The 20,618-nt window shown below is 47.7% G+C and overlaps 1 long non-coding RNA gene across 1 annotated transcript; it reads right to left on the bottom strand.

Moving 5' to 3' along the window:
* Positions 1 to 6,173: 6,173 nt before the first annotated feature.
* Positions 6,174 to 17,659, bottom strand: LOC117090021. The gene is made up of 3 exons (XR_004439872.1): positions 17,540 to 17,659; positions 16,829 to 17,047; positions 6,174 to 6,414 (listed from the first exon to the last, which is right to left on the bottom strand). It is a non-coding gene; the product is annotated as an uncharacterized LOC117090021 (long non-coding RNA).
* Positions 17,660 to 20,618: the final 2,959 nt, after the last annotated feature.

Consider the following 20,618-nt stretch of genomic DNA (forward strand, 5'->3'; position numbering starts at 1 on the left):
CCCCAGAAACCCTTTTGGCACTTGTGTTTGGTCCAGCCTTCGTGCCCAAGCCTCAGCCACTTGCCTCCGCAAGCTCACCTGCACACACACCTCCGCGTTGGGGCCTGAGCCTCATTGGCTCACCTGGGAGTGTCTCACTTACTGAATCCGTCGGAGTCAAAGCCAGTTGGCTCAAGACAGATGCCAAAGGCCAGGCATACTTGGATCCCAACCTCAGACTTTCCTCAGGCTGCGTAACCTCACCCACTCTGAGCCTCAGCAAACAACACAGAGCTGACAAGACCATCATGAACACCACTGGGAAAGAATCAGTGCAGACTCAAAGGTAGTGCCTGTCCCCTGCAGCCACAGGACACTTCACAACCCTTTAGAGTTTATAGAGTTTATTCCCCACACATACCACCCCATGACCCCCATGACCTCTTCTTTTTTTTTTTTTTTTTTGAGATGGAGTCTCACTCTTGTCGCCCAGGCGGGAGTGCAGTGGCATGATCTCAGCTCACTGCAATCTCTGCCTTCCAGGTTCAGCGATTCTACTGCCTCAGCCTCTTAAGTAGCTGGGATTACAGGCAGCTGCCACCACACCCAGCTAATTTTTGTATTTTTAGTAGAGACAGCATTTCACCGTGTTAGCCAGGCTGGTCCCGAACCCCTGACCTCAGGTTATCTGCCCATTGTGGCCTCCCAAAGTGCTGGCATTACAGGCATGAGCCACTGTGCCCAGTCGACCTCTTTTGTCTGTTAAGCCAAATCTTCCATTGGCTTCTAGTACCTTGGATGCACTCCTGTCTGACTGTGTCTGCCTCCTCCCTCAGACTAGAGGCTCCTGGGAAGGAGACACCAAGTCAGATTTCTCCCTGTGGTCCCAGCACTACCCAGCATAAGGCCTGCATATCGGGGCCAGGGGAGGGGGCAGTGCTCAGAACACGTTTATTGATAGAACTCAAGATTGCTTTCACTACATCTAAATTGCAAATATGGCTGCAAGTTATTTGCAGCAACTTGCACGAAGAAAGGAATCTATGTCCTCTCCCTCAAGTCATGTGATTGCCATGCCAGTAGAAGGCAGAGCAATGCTGTGCCAGTTCTCAGACTAGGTGTCAAGGGGCCTTGCCCCTTTTACTCTTGTGCTGGGAACTCCTCTGCCACCAGTGACCCAGCCAGGGCAAGCCCACTGGGGAGTGAGAGGCCCCCTAAAGCACCAGGCCCGCACATCCCAGCTGAGGCCACAGACAGTGAGCAAATGGTTGAGAGCAGCTGAGCCCAACAAAGAACTGTGAGCTAATTAAAATTGTTGTTTTGTACCCCTGAGTTTAGGAGATGCTTGTTATGGCACAGTACCTAACTGATATACACCATAACCCCATTTCACACAGAGGGCATTGAGCTTTCAAGGGGGCAGAACTCAAGTCCTCATCTCCATCGGGGGCCACAGCAGTGAATTAAAAGTACATGCCCAGCCGGGCTCGGTGGCTCACACCTGTAATCCTAGCACTTTGGGAGGCTGAGGCAGGTGGATCACGAGGTCAGGAGTTCGAGACCATCTCGGCCAACATGGTGAAACCCCATCTCTACTAAAAATACAAAAATTAGCTGGACGTGGTAGTGGGTGCCTGTAATCCCAGCTCCTGAGGCAGGAGAATGGCTTGAATCCAGGAGGCAGAGGTTGCAGTGAGCTGAGATCGTGCCACTGCGCTCCAGCCTGGTAACAGAGCAAGACTGTCTCAAAAAAAAAAAAGTACACGCCCAGGTCAGGCACAGTGGCTCATGCCTATAACCCCAGCACTTTGGGAGGCCGAGGTGGGTGGATCACCCGAGGTCAAGAGTTTGAGACCAGCCTGGTCAAAATGGTGAAAACCCATCTCTACTAAAAATACACAAATATTGGCTTGGTGTGATGGTGCATGCCTGTAATCCCAGCTACTCAGGAGGCTGAGGAAGGAGAATCACTTGAACATGGGAGGCGGGGATTGCAGTAAGCCGAGATTGCACCACTGCACTCCAGCCTGGGCAACAGGAGACTCCGTCTCAAAAAAAAGAAAAAACAGTGCATGCCCAGAGGATGGGTAGCTGTGACCGTTTCTGCCAGCACTTTCGGTTGCATCATTAAAAGCATCATTAATAAAGACGTATTGTTGCAGATAAAGCTCAGACCACGAGTACCTTCTAATTGCTCCTGACATTTTTGCACTGGCTGTTCATTGATCCAGCTGGCAGCCTGGCCCCCACCAGAAAGTGTAAAAGGGCCAGCCAGCATCAGCCTCCTCCCTGAGATGGAGCCACAGGGAGGGAAGCTTCTCCTTTGCCCAGGAAGCCAGCTGTGCCCTGGATGGTGGCAGAAGGGAGGGAGCAGAAGGGAGGTCGGAGCCGGCTTGACTTCCCCTGTGCACCCTGCAGCCGCAGGCACACCAGGCACAGCATTTTCCGCTCATGCCATGCCTCTGCAACTGCTATTCTTTCTGCCTGGTGCACCATTCCCTCCTTCCTTGCAAGACCACGTCCAACTCATACGCAGCCCTCAAAGTCCCTCCAAGTTCATTTCTTTGTTGTCCCCACTGTCTGTCCCCCAGTTCCAGAAAAAATCCACCTCCTCTGCGAGGCCTCCCAGATCACTCTGCCCAAGACTGAAAGCGCCCCATTTCTCTCCACGAGCACCCCTTGACTGTCATTGTGGCTGCTTGTTTCTTTGATGTCTGTTGGCTCCACCAGACTGAGTTTGGAGAGGGTGGGCTGTGGGCACGGTGGCATCCACAGAGCAGAGTCTGCCCGCTAAGGGGCTCAGGTGGACACAGGTGGGATGAGTGTGTAAGTAAATGAAAAAACAGCCGAACAAGCAAACTCACTCACTCACCCTCCTGAGGGTCACAAGCAGGAGTGGAGGCAGAGATCAGGGGATAAGGGATGAGGGGCCTGGAGCCACTGCAGGCAGTCAGACCCAGCATCCCAGGAACATGGAAGCCAATGACCCAACCATAGCACCAGAGGCCAGCTTTGCCAGACGAGGGCTCCTGGGCTCAGATCTGTGCTGCCTATCAGCCCCATGTGTGAGCCTTTCACTGGTTACTTGCCTCTCTCTGCCTTGGTTTCCCAGCCACAAGGTGAAGGTGATGGTAGCCACTTGGGCAATAACTGTGGAGCTCATTGTGGGTTGGTATAGAAAGTTGGACCGGAGCTGGCTGTGCCAATGTTGGTCATTGTTTTTGAGTATTTGCCATGGGCAGATGCTGGGCTCACACCCACTCCAGGAGACAGTGCTAGGATGCCCATTTTGTAGATGAGGAAACTGAGGCACAGAGAAGTAAAGGAACTGGCCCAAGGTTACACAGCTGGTAAGAGGCAGAGCCAGGATTCGAACTGAGCCCTCACTCCACAGCCCAGGTGCTGGAGGAAGAGACAGGAGGGGCGTTGGCAGGAGGGGTACTGGCTTCCAGATCATTGCCCCTCTCCCCCTCCCATACAAGACCATGGGTGACAAAGGGGATGGCGGGCAGGAGGCCTGCTCAACCGGGATGCTGAACACTGCTGCCCAGCAACCTGGCCATTCATCTTCACTGACCGCACAGATGCCAGAGCCAGCCTCTTAGCTCACAGCCAGCAAGGTTAAAAATACACCCAAACCATGTTTCTATTGACTTGGCCCTGAGTTACGGCCTGGGGCACGCCCAGACTCTGGAGGCTGGGCGTGCCAGGCTGGCCACCTCCCCACCAGAGGGACCAGCTCACCTTCCTTGCCTACAAAAGGAGCTGACCTGCCCCTCCCTAAAGGCTCATGGGAGCATTTCCCAGACACCAGGCCTGCAAGAGGCTCCTCCAGCCCTGACCCTGTGGCCAGTGGGGAGCCAGCCAGGCCTAGTGTGATTCAGGAGAGGAAGAACGGCCTTTGGAATTTGCTGTCATGTCAGTTCCTCCTCCTCAGCTGGGAAGACCTAAAGAGGGGCCTGGATGCTGAGTCAAAATCAAAGCCAGAGGGGCCTTGGAGACCCTGGAGAGTGGGCTGAGCTTTCTGCAGCCCTCAGGGTGGGGCTGAAGACCCGGCGTGCTGGTGGGTGCATGGGATGAGTTCTCTCCCACTCCGCCTCCTGGTGAAGAAAGCGGAGGCGCTGCAGTCACCCAGGCCTCCTCTAATGCTTCTCCCCCTACACATATACACACACACACACACACACACACACACACACACACACACACAGGTTCCTCATCTACTTGCAAGTGCTGCCCTGGATAGGTGCCTTTGTCACCTCTGACATCTCCCTTCTCCCCATTAACAGAAGCCAGGCTTCATCCAGCCAGGGGCCAATGGCGCAACCTCCAGAGCTGGGCTGTCCACTGCGGCAGCCTCTCACCACACATTCACACTTAAACAAATGAAAATGACCTATAATAATAATTCCACTCCTCCATCAAATGAGCCACATTCTGGGTGCTCAATGGCCACCTGTGGCTGGTGGCTGTCATTTGGACAGCACAGATCTGGAACATTCCCATCAACACAGAGAGTTCTGTTGCACAGCTCAGCTCTGGAGGATGAATCCTGACTGGGCCAAACCAGTCAGGGAATCCCACTCCCCAACGCAAGTAGGGGGTCTGTGGCTGCCTCCTGATGTACTTTTGAACAATGATGAAACATAAGGGAAGGCTGGGAGAGATGGACCTCCTGGTATGAAAAGATAGACGTGAGAGGAGCAAACTCAACACATTGGCTGGCCCCCTTGCCTCCAGCCTTTGAAAGCCTTGAGAGGATGCAATGACTGGAGCTGAGGCAGCCATCTTGCAACTGAGGCAGCCATCTTGCAACTATGAGGCAAAAAGCCAACACACACAGGATGGAAGGAGCCTGGGGCTCCACCAAGCTACAGAACTAACTGCCTCTGCAGTTTTCTTTCAATGAATCCAATTTCTTTATTACTAAGCCACTGTAATTGACGAATTCTGTCACCTATAGCTGAATACTCTCTAGCTGATAAGACTACAAACCAATACCCACATTTTGCTCTTAGGCCTTTAGGTAAACTTTTACCTCTTATAGAAATGCTCCCCTTCTCATCTCTGTTCAATCTACCCATGTGTTAGGGCCCAGATCAAAGCCTGCCTCCCCCAAGAAGACTTCCCTGAACCTCCCCCACAAATCTGGAAGCAACCACTCCCTCCTCGGCCTTAGAATTGGTCCCTGTCTTCCAACCCTCAGCAACAGTGAGGGCAGGGCCTACACTTGTCTTCACGGAGCTGTGCCCCAGGCCCTTAGAAACATGTCCACCAAGTAACAGGAGCTCAACTGACATTTGGTGAATAAAAGAATAGATGCTTTATTTCAGCCTCCTCACCATGCCCTACACAATATGGTTTATACAAAAGCTTGCAAAATGGAGCAAGTTTCTCATGGCTCTCAGAAGTGGGGAAATCAAAGAAGACAACCTGCCCAGACCTCACACCACACACCCATGTACCTTCCTGGACAATTGAGGAGTCAAATGGAGATGCAGGAGGAAAATTTTAATTCTGTGCAAAATTGACAGATGAATGGATAAGATGTGGTTGATACCCACAGTGGAATATGATTCAGCCTTAAAAAGGAAGAATACTCTGATACGTGCTGCCACACGTGAATCTTGAGGACATCATGCTAAGGCGTGAAAGGACAAACATGACTTCACTTACATGAGGTCCTCAACTTGTCAAATTCACAGAGACAGAGAGTAGAATGGTGGTTGCCTGGGGATGGGGAAGAGATGAGAAGTTGTTTAATGAGGACAGAGTTTCAGTTTTGCAAGATGAAAAGAATTCTGGAGATGGATGGTGGTGATGACTGCACAACAATATAAACACACTTAATGCCATGGAACTGTGCACTTAAAAATGGTTGCCAGGAGTGTTGGCTCACTCCTGTAATCCCAGCACTTGGGAGGCCAAGGTGCGTGGATCATGAGGTCAGGAGATCGAGACCATCCTGGCTAACATGGTGAAACCCCTCTCTACTAAAAATACAGAAAAAAAAATTATCGGGGCGTGGTGGTGGGCGCCTGTAGTCCCAGCTACTCGAGAGGCTGAGTCAGTAGAATGGCATGAACCCGGGAGGCAGAGCTTGCAGTGAGCCGAGATCGTGCCACTGCACTCCAGCCTGGAAGACAAGGCGAGACTCCGTCTGAAAAAAAAAAAAAAAAAAAAAAGGCTCAGATGGCAGATTTTATATTATGTATATCTTACCACAACTAAAAATTTGCTTAAATGCTATGTGGAACTGTGATATTGTTAAATATACGTTTGATCTTCTTCCCTTTTCCTGGCATACAACTCCTGAAATCCTTGGAATCTCCAAAGTGACGTCTTCTTGCATGTGAATGATTCACTGAGGGCTGGTAGTCCCTAGGTAGCTTCAGGACGGGGCTGGTCAGAGGAAAGACCGAGGCAGGATCAGTCCTGGGAAGACAAGAGAGACTGACAGTTAAGTTGATCACTAGTGACATTGCAATCACATCATATAACAATCAATTGTATCTCCGAAATGAAACCTCCATAAAAACATAAAAGGACAGATTCAGGGAGCTGAACATATGAAGGTTCCTAGAGGGTGGTGCTCCCCAGGGAGGGCATGGAAGTTCCATACCCCTTCCCCATAACTTACCCTACACATCCCTTCAGCTGTCACCTTTGTCATATTTATCTCTTGTAATAAACCAGTAAATATACATAAGCGTCTCCCTAAGTTCCATGATCCACTCTAGCAAGTTAAACCCAAGGATGTGGTCATGGGAACGCCAATTTCTCGTTAGTTGACCAGAAGCACAGGTGAAACAACCTGGGGCTTTTGATTGACATTGGAAGTTGGGGGGTAGTCTTGGGGATTGAACCCTTGCTACCACACTGGACTGGGGTCTGCTTGTCAAGTGCAGTAAAGCCAAATGTCCACACTGAGGTTTTGCAGCAGGAGAAGAGAGGGCATTTATTTGCAGGGCACCAAGCAAGGAGAACGGGACAGCTCACACTTGAGACCCAACCTCCCCAGTCAATTACCAACAAGGCCTCCTAAACACAGGGGTACATTTCAGGAAAGCTGAAGTTACAAGTACAATCATAAATCAATATACTGGGGCTACACATTGGTTTGGCCTAAAAACGTGGGATGTCTCGAAGTGGGTGCACTTCTGGGTCATAGGCAGATTCAGACTCTCTGATTTGTCATTGATGAAGGAATCTAGGCTTTGTCTAAAAACTTAGGGTCAGCAGAAAGGAATGTTAAGGTTTGGCCTGTGGGTGTGGCTTCTTCCAGGCCCCTCAGGAAGAAATGTAGATCAAAGAACAGCAGTGGTCAGAGTTCAGTGCTCAGCTCCCCATTATCTGGAGTCTCTGTGCCAGCAGATTCCACTGGTTAGCTCAGTTGGTTAGAGTGTGGTGCTTAAAAACAACTTAGGGACCTACGTGAAGATCTTATCTTCGGTTTCTATAGGGAACCAAACACCTGACTCTAACTTCCTTGGCTATCGTTTTATGTTACTATTACCTTCTTGCTTATCAAGTTGCTTATTTACTGCTCAAGGCTAGCTGGGTACCTGGAAGTTCCCCTGAAAGGACTCAAGATTTTCCTTTATCTCCTTGTGTGGGGTAGGGTGGCAGTGCTGACGTGCCCCTAAGAGGGGTCTCTGCTCTGTCTCCTCCTCAGTCTGTGGTCTGATGCTGTCTTCAGATCGATGGTGTCAGAACCCAGCTGGTGTCTGCTGCAGAAGTGCTTGCTTGCTGGTGGGGAGAAATCCCCCAACATTTGGTCAGAGTGTTCTGTGTTGATTGTTGAGTGATAGGATAGATAAAGCACTTTGGTTTCGGTTTTTGTATACCCACAGAGAAAGATACATACTGAAAGAGTTTGCTAAATGACTGGATACAGTTTAGACCAGAATGACTCCAATAGGCCCATCATCTGCCTGAAGAAACAGAGCATTCCAGTCCCATGGAGGCCCTGAGTGTCCCCACCCAGCTTCAAGCCCTCTCCCCTCAAAACAAACTCCCTTGCTTTTTACAGTTCTGAAGGTGTATTCTTAAACAATATACAGTTCAATTTTGCTTGGTTTTCACCTCCACATAAACGTAACAAAGAAAACACTAGATCGCTTCTGCGGCTCCCTCTTTTCCCTGGGTATCTTGGGGTGAGCATTTTTATTATTATCTGTTAAACTTGCATGCATGCCATGTTCTCTTTGGCACGTCTCATACACTTAACAGTTACAAATAAATACACACAGTGTTAAATGTAAAGTTCAAAGTCTTAAAAAAATAAAGCAGTTTAAGTGACTGTTTTCATGGTCTTCAGATGAGGAAGCCCTGTCCAAGCGTATCACCAAAGACAAGCCACAAAAGAATAGACTGACATGTTTCATGACAAAACAGCTTAAAAAGCCTGTGGATTAAAAAACACCTGAAGCAGAGTAGGACGGGCAAACAAAACTGAAAATAAGGCACTGGAAAGATGAATATCCTTACTACGTGATGAGGCCCTTTCCAAACCAGACAGGAAAAGGGTGACAAGCCCCTCACTCTGGTTCTAATGGAAGTTGGTTCAACAGTTAAAGAGGGCAATGTATATCCAAAGGCGAAAGAAAAGCTCACCCTTTAACCTAGTAACCCTATTTTTAGGAATTTTGCTTAAGGAAATAGCCCGAGATGTGCACTAAAATTCCTTTACAAAATGCCCTTCACAATCATACCGAAAATCAGGGGAAAAAATGGAAGTGACCTAAATGTTAAACAATATGGGATGGTTTAAACTATCAAAACTATTGAAATCATGTTCCAGAAAAAGTCTTTCCTTAAGTTGAGAAATAATGATGTGGTCATAGCTTCATGAAGAAGACGGTGGTACTCTGATAGATTGCTGATTAGAATAAAACACGGTACAGCCACTCTGGAAAACATTTTGGCAGCCTTTTCTAAAGTCGAATCTACCTTTATCACAGAACCCAGAAATTCTATTCTCAGCTATTTACCCAAGAGAAGTGAAAACATGTGATCACACAAAACTTGTACACAAATGTTCATAGCGTCTTAATTCACAACAGCCCCAAACTGGAAACAACCCAAGTGTCCCTCAACTGCTGAATGGATAATAAACAAACCGTGGTACATCCATACCATGAAATACGACTCAGCAATAAAAAGGAATGGACTTTTGGCTTAAGTTCAAAAGCATTATGTTCCATTCGTATGGCATTCTGGAAAAGGTGAAACTCTAGTGACAGTAAACAAATCCATGTTTGGTGAGGGCGTGGGAGGGGTGGGGTGGAAATGGAAGTCAACCGCAAATATGCAGGTGAGGTCTCTGGGGTGTGAAGGAAGGGTCCTAAATGTTTAGCATGGCAGGGGTTACACAACTGTCTCCATTTATCAAACTGACACTTCAAGTTGGTGAATTTTAAAGCCTATAAATTATGCCTCAATTAAACTGATTCTTTAAGAGTTTTTTAAAGCATATTATAAAATAACATGGTTGAGCCAGGCACGGTGGCTCACAGCTATAATCCCAGCACTTTGGGAGGCCGAGACAGGTGGATCACCTGAGGTCAGGAGTTCAAGACTAGCCTGGCCAAAATGGTGAAACCCCATCTCTACTAAAAATACAAAAATTAGCTGGGTGTGGTGGCGGGTGCCTGTAATCCCAGCTACTCGGGAGGCTGAGGCAGGAGAATTGCCTGAACCCGGGAGGCAGAGGTTGCAGTGAGCCGAGATCACACCATTGCACTCCAGCATGGGGAACAAGAGCGAGATTTCATCTCAAAAAAAAATTAATTAATAAAATAAAATAAAATAACATGATTGGTAGGGTCTCAATTTTGTGTAAAAAAGAAGTATATACCTGTGTTAGGACAGATTAAGACAAGCTGTGGTAACAAAACCCGCTCAATTTTGATGGCTTAAGCAAACTAAGGTTCATTTCCTCATCATGTCCCAGTCTAAGATAAATTGGGTAATGTCTAAGGCGGCTCTACTCCACACAGTGATGCTGGCATCCAAGCAGCATCCATCCTGCGGTTCCACCCTCTCAACACGTGACTTCCACAGTTACTGCCAACAAGAGAGGAGGATGTGAGAAGGCCCAACTCTTAACTGTCTCTACTGTGGTTGGCACATTTCCCCACTGCATCTGCCATCTGCCAGGATGAGTCATGTGACCTCAACTCAACAGGCAGGGAGGCTGGGAAAGGAAGGAGACCATGGATATGTAGCGAGTGCTGGTTGTCTTTGCTGTAATATTTCCTTACAGTCACCAGATACCTCTTGCTCCCTTTTTCCTATACAGAGAACACACCCCTCTTCCCTAAGGGGAAGAAACCTGTCCCACTCAGCACTGCCTCCAGCTCAGGGTGATGTGCAGGTCTATGTCTGTGAGCGTCCTCTTGTCTAGGGCCTTCTGAACTAAAATGACTGGTTACCTACCCTTCTCCACACTCCCCAGTATACTCTGGTGGATACCACGGGCATCCTTCCCACCTAGAGCCTGTGCAGACATGTCAAGATTCATAGTGAGTTTGAGAGCCCGCCAGGCACACTGTGGGGAGCCCCTACCTTGAGGATGAGGATGGGCCTTTCATCAGGCCCTGATGCTTCTCAGGGGAGAAACTCCCTGTCCAGTGTCCTCCAGGGCCCCGTATTCTGCCTTTTGGGGTGTTCTCTTTCTGCCTGTTTCCTTTTTCTTCTTGTCCCTATCTGGGGTGAGATTTCCCACTTTCTCAGTTCACTTCCTTTCTCCTAGAAGGGCAAAGGTCCTAATGTCATTTAATCCCTTTTTAAGTTTCAAGTCATCAAAGGCTTTTGTAAGCCAGGCATGGGATTTCCCTGGAATCACATTCCCTTTAAACATCTTGTAGGACTCTGATCCAGTTCCCTCCAGTCTGTTCTGTGTGCCTTATAGGGATGATGGGGGCTCAAGGCTCCCTCTACCTTAGATGCCACTGTGTCTTTGGAGATCACCACAGCAGTAGAAGAAAAAGAAGGAGGAGGCACACCAGGTCTTAATTGCTTCCAACTAGAAGTAACAGTCATTGCTGAGACTGGGAGGACTTGCTACACGCCCCACTCATGGGTGATTACAAGGGGTTCATAGAAAGGTCAGAGGGGCTGGAAGAGTACAGGCCCCATGAACTCTCCATGCTAATAAATTAAAACTCCCTTCCAGGGCAGGGTCCACACTGAGATCTGACTGAGAGTAGGTGGGGTATGGTGGCTCATGCCTGTAATCCCAGAACTTTGGGAGGCCAAGGTGGCCAGATTGCTTGAGCTCAGGAGTTCGAGACCAGTATGGCAAAACAAAACCTTGTCTCTACAGAAAACACAAAAATTAACTGGGCATGGTGGCACACACCTGTAATCCCAGCTATTTGGGAGGCTGACGCAGGAGGATCACTTGAGCCCAGAAGGTCAAGGCTGCAGTGAGCTGTGATCATGCCACTGCATTCAAGCCTGGGTGACAGAGTGAGACACTGTCAAAAAAAAGAACTGCGTGAGAGTAGAATCCAAAATGGACAGAACAGAGACAACAGGAACCAAAAACTAGAAATGAAAGAAAGAAAGAGCAAGAGAGGGCAGGAGGGAGGAAGGGAGAAAAGCTCTAGGTAGAAAGGAAAAGGGGTATAAAATACAAGATCCTATTTTTTAGCACTTCACAAAAACAACAGAAGAGGAAACTATAGAGCTGTAAAGTTAGAAAAGTGAGTCTGACCCACCACCCTCTTCTTCAGAGTTTAGAAAACTCTTTTTTTTTTTTTTTGAGACGGAGTCTTGCTCTGTGGCCCAAGCTGGAGTGCAGTGGCCGGATCTCAGCTCACTGCAAGCTCTGCCTCCCAGGTTTACGCCATTCTCCTGCCTCAGCCTCCCGAGTAGCTGGGACTACAGGCACCCGCCACCTCGCCCGGCTAGGTTTTTTTTTTTTTTGTATTTTTTTAGTAGAGACAGGGTTTCACCGGGTTAGCCAGGATGGTCTTGATCTCCTGACCTCGTGATCCGCCCGTCTCGGCCTCCCAAAGTGCTGGGATTACAGGCTTGAGCCACTGCGCCCAGCCCTAGAAAACTCATTTCATTAAAAAATGAGCAATACAAAATGACTGTGGCTAAACCCCATACCAACTATTGTAAGAAAAATGAGAATGATGAACAATGTCCCCACAGATAATGAAGGCATTCCAGAAACACATGCCCCAAAGTACCTGCCCCAAAGTGTAGAAACTCATTTAAAAATGAGCCAACAGGAATTAAGAAAGTAACCAAAGTTATAAAAGAATAACAAAAGTTGGAAGACTTCAGGAAAGATGTGCTAGAACTGAATAAATAATTAGAAATAAAAGAAAAACTCTATTTCAGAATGACGACTAAACTAGAAGGAACACAAGCACAGATGAATACAAAGAAGATAAAATGGTGAACATTTCTAAAACAAAAAAAATGGAAGACAAAGAACTAGCAGTGAGAGAAAGTGACTATGTAGACGACAGGCAAACGATCTAACATATGTATAATAGCAGCTGCTGAAAAAGAAAAGCAAAGCTAAAGAATCAAAGAAAGACTAAACACTACAATTTAAAAACACTTTCCTTAGATAAATAAAAACTTGAAACAACATTGTGTACCTTAAAAAAGTGAGCCGGCACAGCCAACAGAGAATCGTATTCTATGACATATTCTATGGATGCCATTAAGAATCTGGGAAAAGATCAAGTCACTCTTAGACAAGATGGCATGACAAAAAGAAAACAGAGAAAGAAAAAGATTAAGTCACTTATCAGGAAAATCAGATTGTCATCAGACTTACCTACATCAATACTTCATGCCAGAAGACAAGGGACTAGTATGGTCACATTCTTAAAGGGGTAAAGTATGATCCAAGAAAGATATGTCTCCAGCCAAACTGATGTTCAAGTATAAGGGCCATAAACAATTATCAACATGCAAAAACTCCAAGAATATTATTCCTGGGAGCACCTACTGAGGACCCTATCAGAAAACAAGCATCAGGCAACCAAAGTGACTAGAGAAACAGAAACATAAGGGCTGGTGGTGAGTATTCAACATATACAGCCTATACTTACTTATACAATTAGGAGCAAACAACGGTTGTAAGGAATAAAGTATAGCTGTTACAGTATGATTATGAGATATTTGAGTGAAAATGCGAAGAGCATATGAAAAGTAGAATAAGCTTGTTGACTGCCTTATAGTCAATAACTAGGAGTAAAAGGATATTAATTCAAATCAGGTGCTGTGGGAGAGAAAGGAAAGGGAAGAGGACACCAGCAAATTTCAATATTGTTCTTAATAGGAAACCAACAGACAAAAAAAAGGGGCCTGAAAGCATTATGCACAGATATTAGTATGAAGTAATCATTCCCGCAAAAATATGACCCTTCCTAAGTACCAAAAAAATAAATAAATAAGAGATAGAGAAAAATAAAAGCCACACTGAAAAACAATTTGTTGAAAAGACTTACATAAGTATAAATGTAACATAAAACAATATGACAGAACTGAGGTTAAACATACTGATTATATGGTCTTAATTCACCTATTAGTAGAAAAAAAGATTTCTATATTGGCCAACAAAACAAAATTCAAACCTGTGCTTTAAAATTTCTCTGGAGGCTGAGATGGACCCCCATACCTGTAATCCCAACACTCTGGGGGACCAAGACAGGAGGACTGATTGAGCCCAGGAGTTTGAGACCAGCCTGGGCAACACAGGAAAACCCTATCTCAAAAAAAAAAAAAGGCCGGGCGCGGTGGCTCAAGCCTGTAATCCCAGCACTTTGGGAGGCCGAGACGGGCGGATCACGAGGTCAGGAGATCGACCCCATCCTGGCTAACACAGTGAAACCCCGTCTCTACTAAAAATACAAAAAACTAGCCGGGCGAGGTGGCGGGCGCCTGTAGTCCCAGCTACTCCGGAGGCTGAGGCAGGAGAATGGCGTGAACCCGGGAGGCGGAGCTTGCAGTGAGCTGAGATCCGGCCACTGCACTCCAGCCCAGCCCGGGCGACAGAGCGAGACTCCGCCTCAAAAAAAAAAAAAAAATTAGCTCAGTTCAATGGTGCACACCTGTGGTCCCAGCTACTCAGGAGGCACAAAAGGGATTGCTTGAACCCAGGCAGTTGAGGCTGCAGTAAGCTATGATCACACCACTATACTCCAGCCTGGGTGACAGAGCAAGACCTTGTCTCAAATAAAAAATAAATAAAATAAGATAAAATAAAATCTCTCTGGAGTGATGGCCAGACATATTGTCTAGTGAAAAGTGTGACATAGGGAAGTAACTGTAATATGCTACCATTTATCTAATACAGAGGCAGGATACACACTTACATGAACCATCTTATACTGAAAATGGAAAAGGAAGGGCGTTCTAATCACCTGAAGCAGCATAACAAACTACCTTTTTGGTAGGTCTGAACAATCATTTTATTACGTAAGTGATTATTTGGGTCTGGAATTCAGGCAGGACTGGCTGGGTGGTTTTTCTTTCCCATGCGGTATTGATAGAGATCACTCATTGACATCCAGTTGGAGAATGGGCTGATCTGGAGGCCCCATGATGGCTTCACTCACACAGCAGTGTTTGGGAGGACCTCTGGAAGGCTGGGCTCAGCAGGTGGACCCAGTGCCTACACATGGCCTCTCCAAAAAGGGGTCTTGGAGTGACTGGACTTCACGCGGTGGCTCAGGCAGCTCCAAGCACGAATGCCCCAGGTGAGCTGGGTGGAGGCACTAAGGCATTTTACAACCCACCTCAGAAGTCTCTGCACATCATTTCTGCCACACTGTTAGCTAAAGCGGTTACAAGTCCTTCAGATACAAGCAAAGGGACATGGAACACATCTCTTAATGGGATGAATATCCAAGGATTTGTGGCCATGTTTTACAAATGCCATGAAGGATAAACCGTATATTGTGTATAATGCTTACACATGGGGAAGAGTGGAGACAGGGTGGGACAGACGGGGATAGAAGTTAGGCTTCTCTGAATATAATTCATCCGTAGATTTGATTTTAGAAACATGTAAGTATGTTATATAATTATAAAAGTTTTACAAATTCCCTAAACATTAAAAGCAAAAGGAAACAAATGAACCTCTGTATACATGTTTTTTGTTTTGTTTGTTTGTTTGTTTGTTTTGAGATGGAGTCTTGCTCTGTCACAGGCGTGACAGGCGTGATGTACAGGCGTGAGCCACTGTGCCCGGCCTGTGTATACACGTTTTACAACCACATTGAGAAGAAGTATTCCAAGGAACTTCAAAATACCATAAATTGACTATACATTTCTAGTGCAATACGCCCTGAAAACAAAAAGAAAAAATCATTTTAAACTGTTTCAATCATTGCATTATGCTGAGTATTATGCTCAGTAAAAGGAACTAGGGCTCCTAGGAGAAATGGCTGACTCCAGGTCTAGAGCAGTGAATGCACACAATAAACCTGCAGCTTCCTGCTAAACCAGAGAGCAAGTACCTTCTCAAAGACTACTGGGGTCATGTCCAAAGTACTCAAGAACCAGCTTGAAAGATGGGACAAGTTGAACTTCAATAAGGGCAATTAATGCAATCAATTAAAACACATAAAGTGTCTTTGAACTCACCAGTTTGTACTTATTTTTTTATCCCTACTTGATCACTACTGGAAGAACAATTTAATTTAGAAAACTGTTAGAGGAACCAGATCAAGCATATATCAGTTTGTAAACTGTACCACCAGGTAGCCAAATAGCAGAAGTTTGGTAGATGGGAAGTTTCTCTCTATAGAAACATTTCAGCAAATACATGAAGGAATGATAGACTATCACCATTACGCAACCACTCATTCGTTTTAAATTTATTTGCAACCACTAATCAATTAATGAGTCCAGGCACTGAGCATCAGCAGCTGCTAATACCACAAAGAAAGGACAGAACACTGCCTCCCAACAGAAGAGCACAGAACTCTGCACCACGTGCTCTTGCCAAAAAAAAAAAAGTCCAACCTGATCTGGTCAAGTCACTAGACCAGCTACGGATTTACCGGAAGTACAGACTATGGGAAACTCTATAATCTAACAACCCAGTTTCTTCAACAAATAAATTATAAGAAAACAGGGAGGGGCAACCACTAAATGAAAGACACTGAGGCAAACCATCAGCCAGTCGAGACGCGGGGTCTTATTCAGATACCAAATGAAACCATTCTTTTGCTAATTCTATTATTTATGAGACAACTGGAAATTTGAACAGAGACTGGATGGTTGCTGATATTAAGGGATGGTTGTTACTTGTGCAAATGTTAAAGACCGTTATTGCCATTTTTTAGGATCCTAATCATCCAGAGCTATGCTCTGAAATATTTGTGAATTAAATTATACTGTGTCTGGATGAATGGAACGAATGTTCAGATAATTTGGGAAGGGAAGTAGCTGAGGGTAGAGATGAGACAGGACTGTGTGCGGGCATCACTGCTGCAGCTGCTGGTGGCTTCCTGAAGGTTCCTTATGTGACTCTCTGTTTCTGTGTATGTTTGAACCTTTCATAATAAAAGGCTTGTGTATGTAAATTTTCACACAATAAAAAATTTATATTTAGGAAAAAGGCTAGAAGGATACAAATCAAAATGCTAGCAGACAGGATTATAGGTAAAATTACTTTTTAAATTGCTTAATATCTTCAACAGTACTTTAAAAATCTGGGAAAGAGATGAAACCAAACTATCCCACCCCTCTGCAAGCAAGGTTTTGCCTGTGCACTGCAGGTGGTCGGGTACATTGGCACCACTGGACCAGGCAGATATTTGACTGTACCAACCACGGCCCTTACAGGCAAATGCACTTCTCCTACCCGATTTCTCTTCTGGGAATCATGCCGGAGGAAATCATCTCCAATCTGAAATGCCAACAAAGCTGCCTGCGCAAGGTGTCCACGTCGGGACTATTTACTGGAGTGGACGCTGGAGTCAGAGGCCGCGTCCAGGGCAGGGAGTGTCTCAGGGAAGCCACGGAAAACGGTAATCACGGGACAGAAGGCCGCAGACGACGCTGGGGCGCCAGGGATGCGCATCTGCACATATGACACATTCGTTTTTCAAACACGTGTGGAAAATGGACAGAAGCCAGTTATCAGCCTCCCGGGACACCTCGCTAGTATTTAAAATGGAAACGCCCCTAACCCCTCCTGAGGGAACCTGGCTTTCTCAAACGGCCCCGGAAGTTCCCAGGAGCCCTAGGGTCCCTCACCCCACTGCTGCCATGTTCCGTGTCGTTACACTCGCGACCTAGCTTTGTCGTTTGCAACTTGTCCCTGCTCGCCTGGAGAGTTCCGTCTACACTCGCTCCTTTTCCCCACCTCTGACGCCCCTCCCAGGCTGCTGCCTGTGTCCACTTTCCCTGAGATGGAAGAAGGTCGGGTTTCCCTGGGAGGGTCCTCATAGGACCTGCCTGGCCACTCCTTGCCCCAGGACGCCCTGGGCCGGCCACTTCCAGAAACATCTACCTGCATCCCCGGCAAGAGCTCCCTTTCCACACCCACAGAATCCTCTGCATATTTTCTTACATGAAGACCATTCTTCCTAAAAGAATCTTGTCCCCGCTTTCAAGTTTGTGCCCCCTGCGGATGGAATGACAGCCCGCACCTCTATTCCCCTCCCGCAGCCGTGGACCCCACTGTTCCGGGGAAGGCTGGCTCCCTTAAAAAAAAAAAAAAAAAAAAAAAAAGACTACATTTCCCAGCCTCCTTTGCGGCCACGGTGGTCCATGTGACCCAATACTGCCAACGGGGTCCGAGCGGCGCGGGGCGCCCTGTAGGTGCCCTGGAGGAACGGGACGAACCCACACCCCGAAGGGCAGAAGAGCGATGGAACCCAGCCCGCCGTCCCCCGTGAACCACTGACTGTTACAGGAGCGAATAATCGTCTACCTTGTTTAAACCATCATTAACGGGTTTTGGTGTTGGTTTGTTTTTCGAGATGGAGTCTCGCTGTGTCGCCCAGGCTGGGGTGCAGTGGCGCGATCTCGGCTTACTGCAACCTCCCCCTCCGGGTTCAAGCAATTCTTCCTGCCTCAGCCTTCCGAGTAGCTGGAATTACAGGCGCCTACCACCACGCCTGGCTAAGTTTTGTAATTTTTAGTAGAGACGGGCTTTCGTCATATTGGCCAGGCTGGTCTCGAACTCCTGACCTCAGGCAATCCGCGCGCCTCGGCCTCCCAAAGTGCTGGGATTACAGGCGTGAAACACTGCGCTCGGCTGATTTCGTTTTTTAATAAGTAACCAAACCTGCATTCTAGCCAATAAACTCATTCTATTAAAACCTGCCTATGGTGCCCAGGGCCAGCAGGTTGTCTCGTGTCAGGTTCTCCCAGAAGCTGAGTCTGAGAGGAGGATTCAGGTGCAAATGTTTCCCTAGGGAGTTTCTTCCAGCAGAAACCAGCGAGGGAGCCAGGGGAAAAGAAGGAGAAGACAAGGAAGGATTTCTTCATTTTCCATCCCTGCCATGGCCTGAGCCCAAGGGAGCTCTGCAGCACAAATTATGCCTCTGAGTTTGTCCTGCCTTAAGGCAAGGGGCTGGGCTTCCCTGCTGCATACTTCTCTGAAGCAGGTTTGAGATGCAAGGGTTAGCAACACAGCACAGAGCAGGCAGGGAGCTGGTTTGTCCCAGTAAGGAGGTCTGCAGGCTCCGGTCAAGGTACCAACATTACTCTATGCCCAGGAGTGCCAGACTCTTCGCAGCAGCCTTCCAGGCCCTCTGTGATTTCCATACCTGTCAACCTCCCCCACCCACCTTGGCCCACCTCCTCACACCTTGACCCAACAAAATGAATGACTGACAGCCCCACAAACACTTCCCCAGGACCTTCAACTGGGAGTGCAATACCCCCACCCCACCAGCCTTTGTCCCCAGGACCTCTAGCCAGCACACTAACACCCAGGCCTTCATCCTCTGCCTTCTGGAGATTTCTGGCAGACACCACAAGACCTGAGATAGGACTGCTTAGCAAAGTATGCTGGCATTTGCCCAGAGAGGGTGTCAGGTCCCAGCACACCGGGCTGAAAACGTGGAGAATCAGAAAGGTGCAGTGACTTGCCCAGGGTCACACAGCTAACAAGAGGGAGGAGCTGAGATGATGAGGAAAGGAGAAAGCAGTGCCACAGAGAAGTCTAAAGGTGTGACAGAAGCTGGGGGAAGTAGACCTCAGACTCTGTGGGGAAGCACCAGCGGTGATGTGGAGGGCGTGGTCCAGTGGGGCAGCAAGGATCCCTGCAACATCAGGCGTCATTTGCTGAGCACTTTGTGGTCAGCTCCTGTACTGCCCACCATGATTCTCAGAGGCGCTGTCTCCTTGGATTCTCCCAGTACATTCTCAGACACTGAGAAGCTTTGGACTCAAGTAAATCCTAGGAAATGCCATAGGGAAGTGGAGAAGTGAGACAGGGAAGAGCTAACTAAGGCCATTGTCATCTACAGAGCTACTGCTGGGTGCAAGTGGAGCTTCATCCCCTGGAGATGGCACAGGAGATACACTTCCAGGTCTCCTCTCTTGGCTGGACGGATGCTCGTGAGGAACACCAGCCTCAGCTGGCTGGCTTTGCACTCACGCAAGCATCCTTGACCCCTCAGCTCCACTTCACAGCAACCAAATTATGAGGGATGTGCTGACTCACTGAAAGTCATCCACAGACAGAAGGGACCAAGTGGGCCCCAAGAAGGGGTCTGGGCACCTGGCCAGGCTCTGCCCTAGCTCCAATCAGGGCTCCAGGACCCCAAGATGGCAGGTCTGTGCCTGCCTGCAAGCACAGCCTGTGAAATCTCACAGTCCCAGGACAGATGCCTCCAGCCTCCTGGCCCAAGGTCTAAGGGCAAGCCCAGCTCTGCCATGGATGTGTGTCCTGAGGGACCCCACGGGGAGAGATCATAGTTGAAGGCGACTGTAGGAAGCAGAATAAACTTGGGTTTGGCCCAAGAGGAGGCAGTGGAGGCAGGGACCAGAGGGACAGCACTATTCATGGAGTGCCTACTGTGTGCCAGCCTGTTCCATGCTTCAGGGTTCTGTTGAAACCATCCACAATCCTGCAAGATCCTGCCCCAATCTGCAGATGAGGAAACTGAGTCTCTGAGAGGTGCAGTGACATCTTCAAGGTCATACAACCTGGGGTGACAGTGTCAAATTCAAGGTTATCTGACCCAAGGGCTGGGGACAGTGGGGGCTGAAGAGGCACGGAGTAGGGCTTTGAGGGCAAACAGGCGTGATCTTGCTGCCACTGTTGTTCTCAATGCAATTAGATGACTCTCCCCGGCTCACAGCCCTCCAGTGACTTTTGCCCTGAATATGAAGTTCAGTCTCTCTGCCACGCCCTGCAGGGCCCACGCCATCTGTCCTTCAACCCCTTGGTCTCTTGGGTGGCACAAAATCCCTGCCTGCCCCAGGGGCTTTTAAATTCAAATATAAAAAATTTAATTAATTAAATGTAATCATTTAATGGTAATTAAGCTTAACTAGTTTAAATGACTTTACTAATTAACTTAGATCGAGTTCACTGCTTCTCCTTAGGGAGTGATCATGGGGTGATGCTGGAAGAATGGGGGGAGCACGGCTTTCCGCGAGGGTGAGTGCCTCCTCCCTGCCTGACACCCTGG

Source organism: Trachypithecus francoisi, unplaced genomic scaffold (assembly GCF_009764315.1).
Source record: "Trachypithecus francoisi isolate TF-2019V2 unplaced genomic scaffold, Tfra_2.0 Contig00073, whole genome shotgun sequence".
Classification (NCBI taxonomy): Eukaryota; Metazoa; Chordata; class Mammalia; order Primates; family Cercopithecidae; genus Trachypithecus; species Trachypithecus francoisi.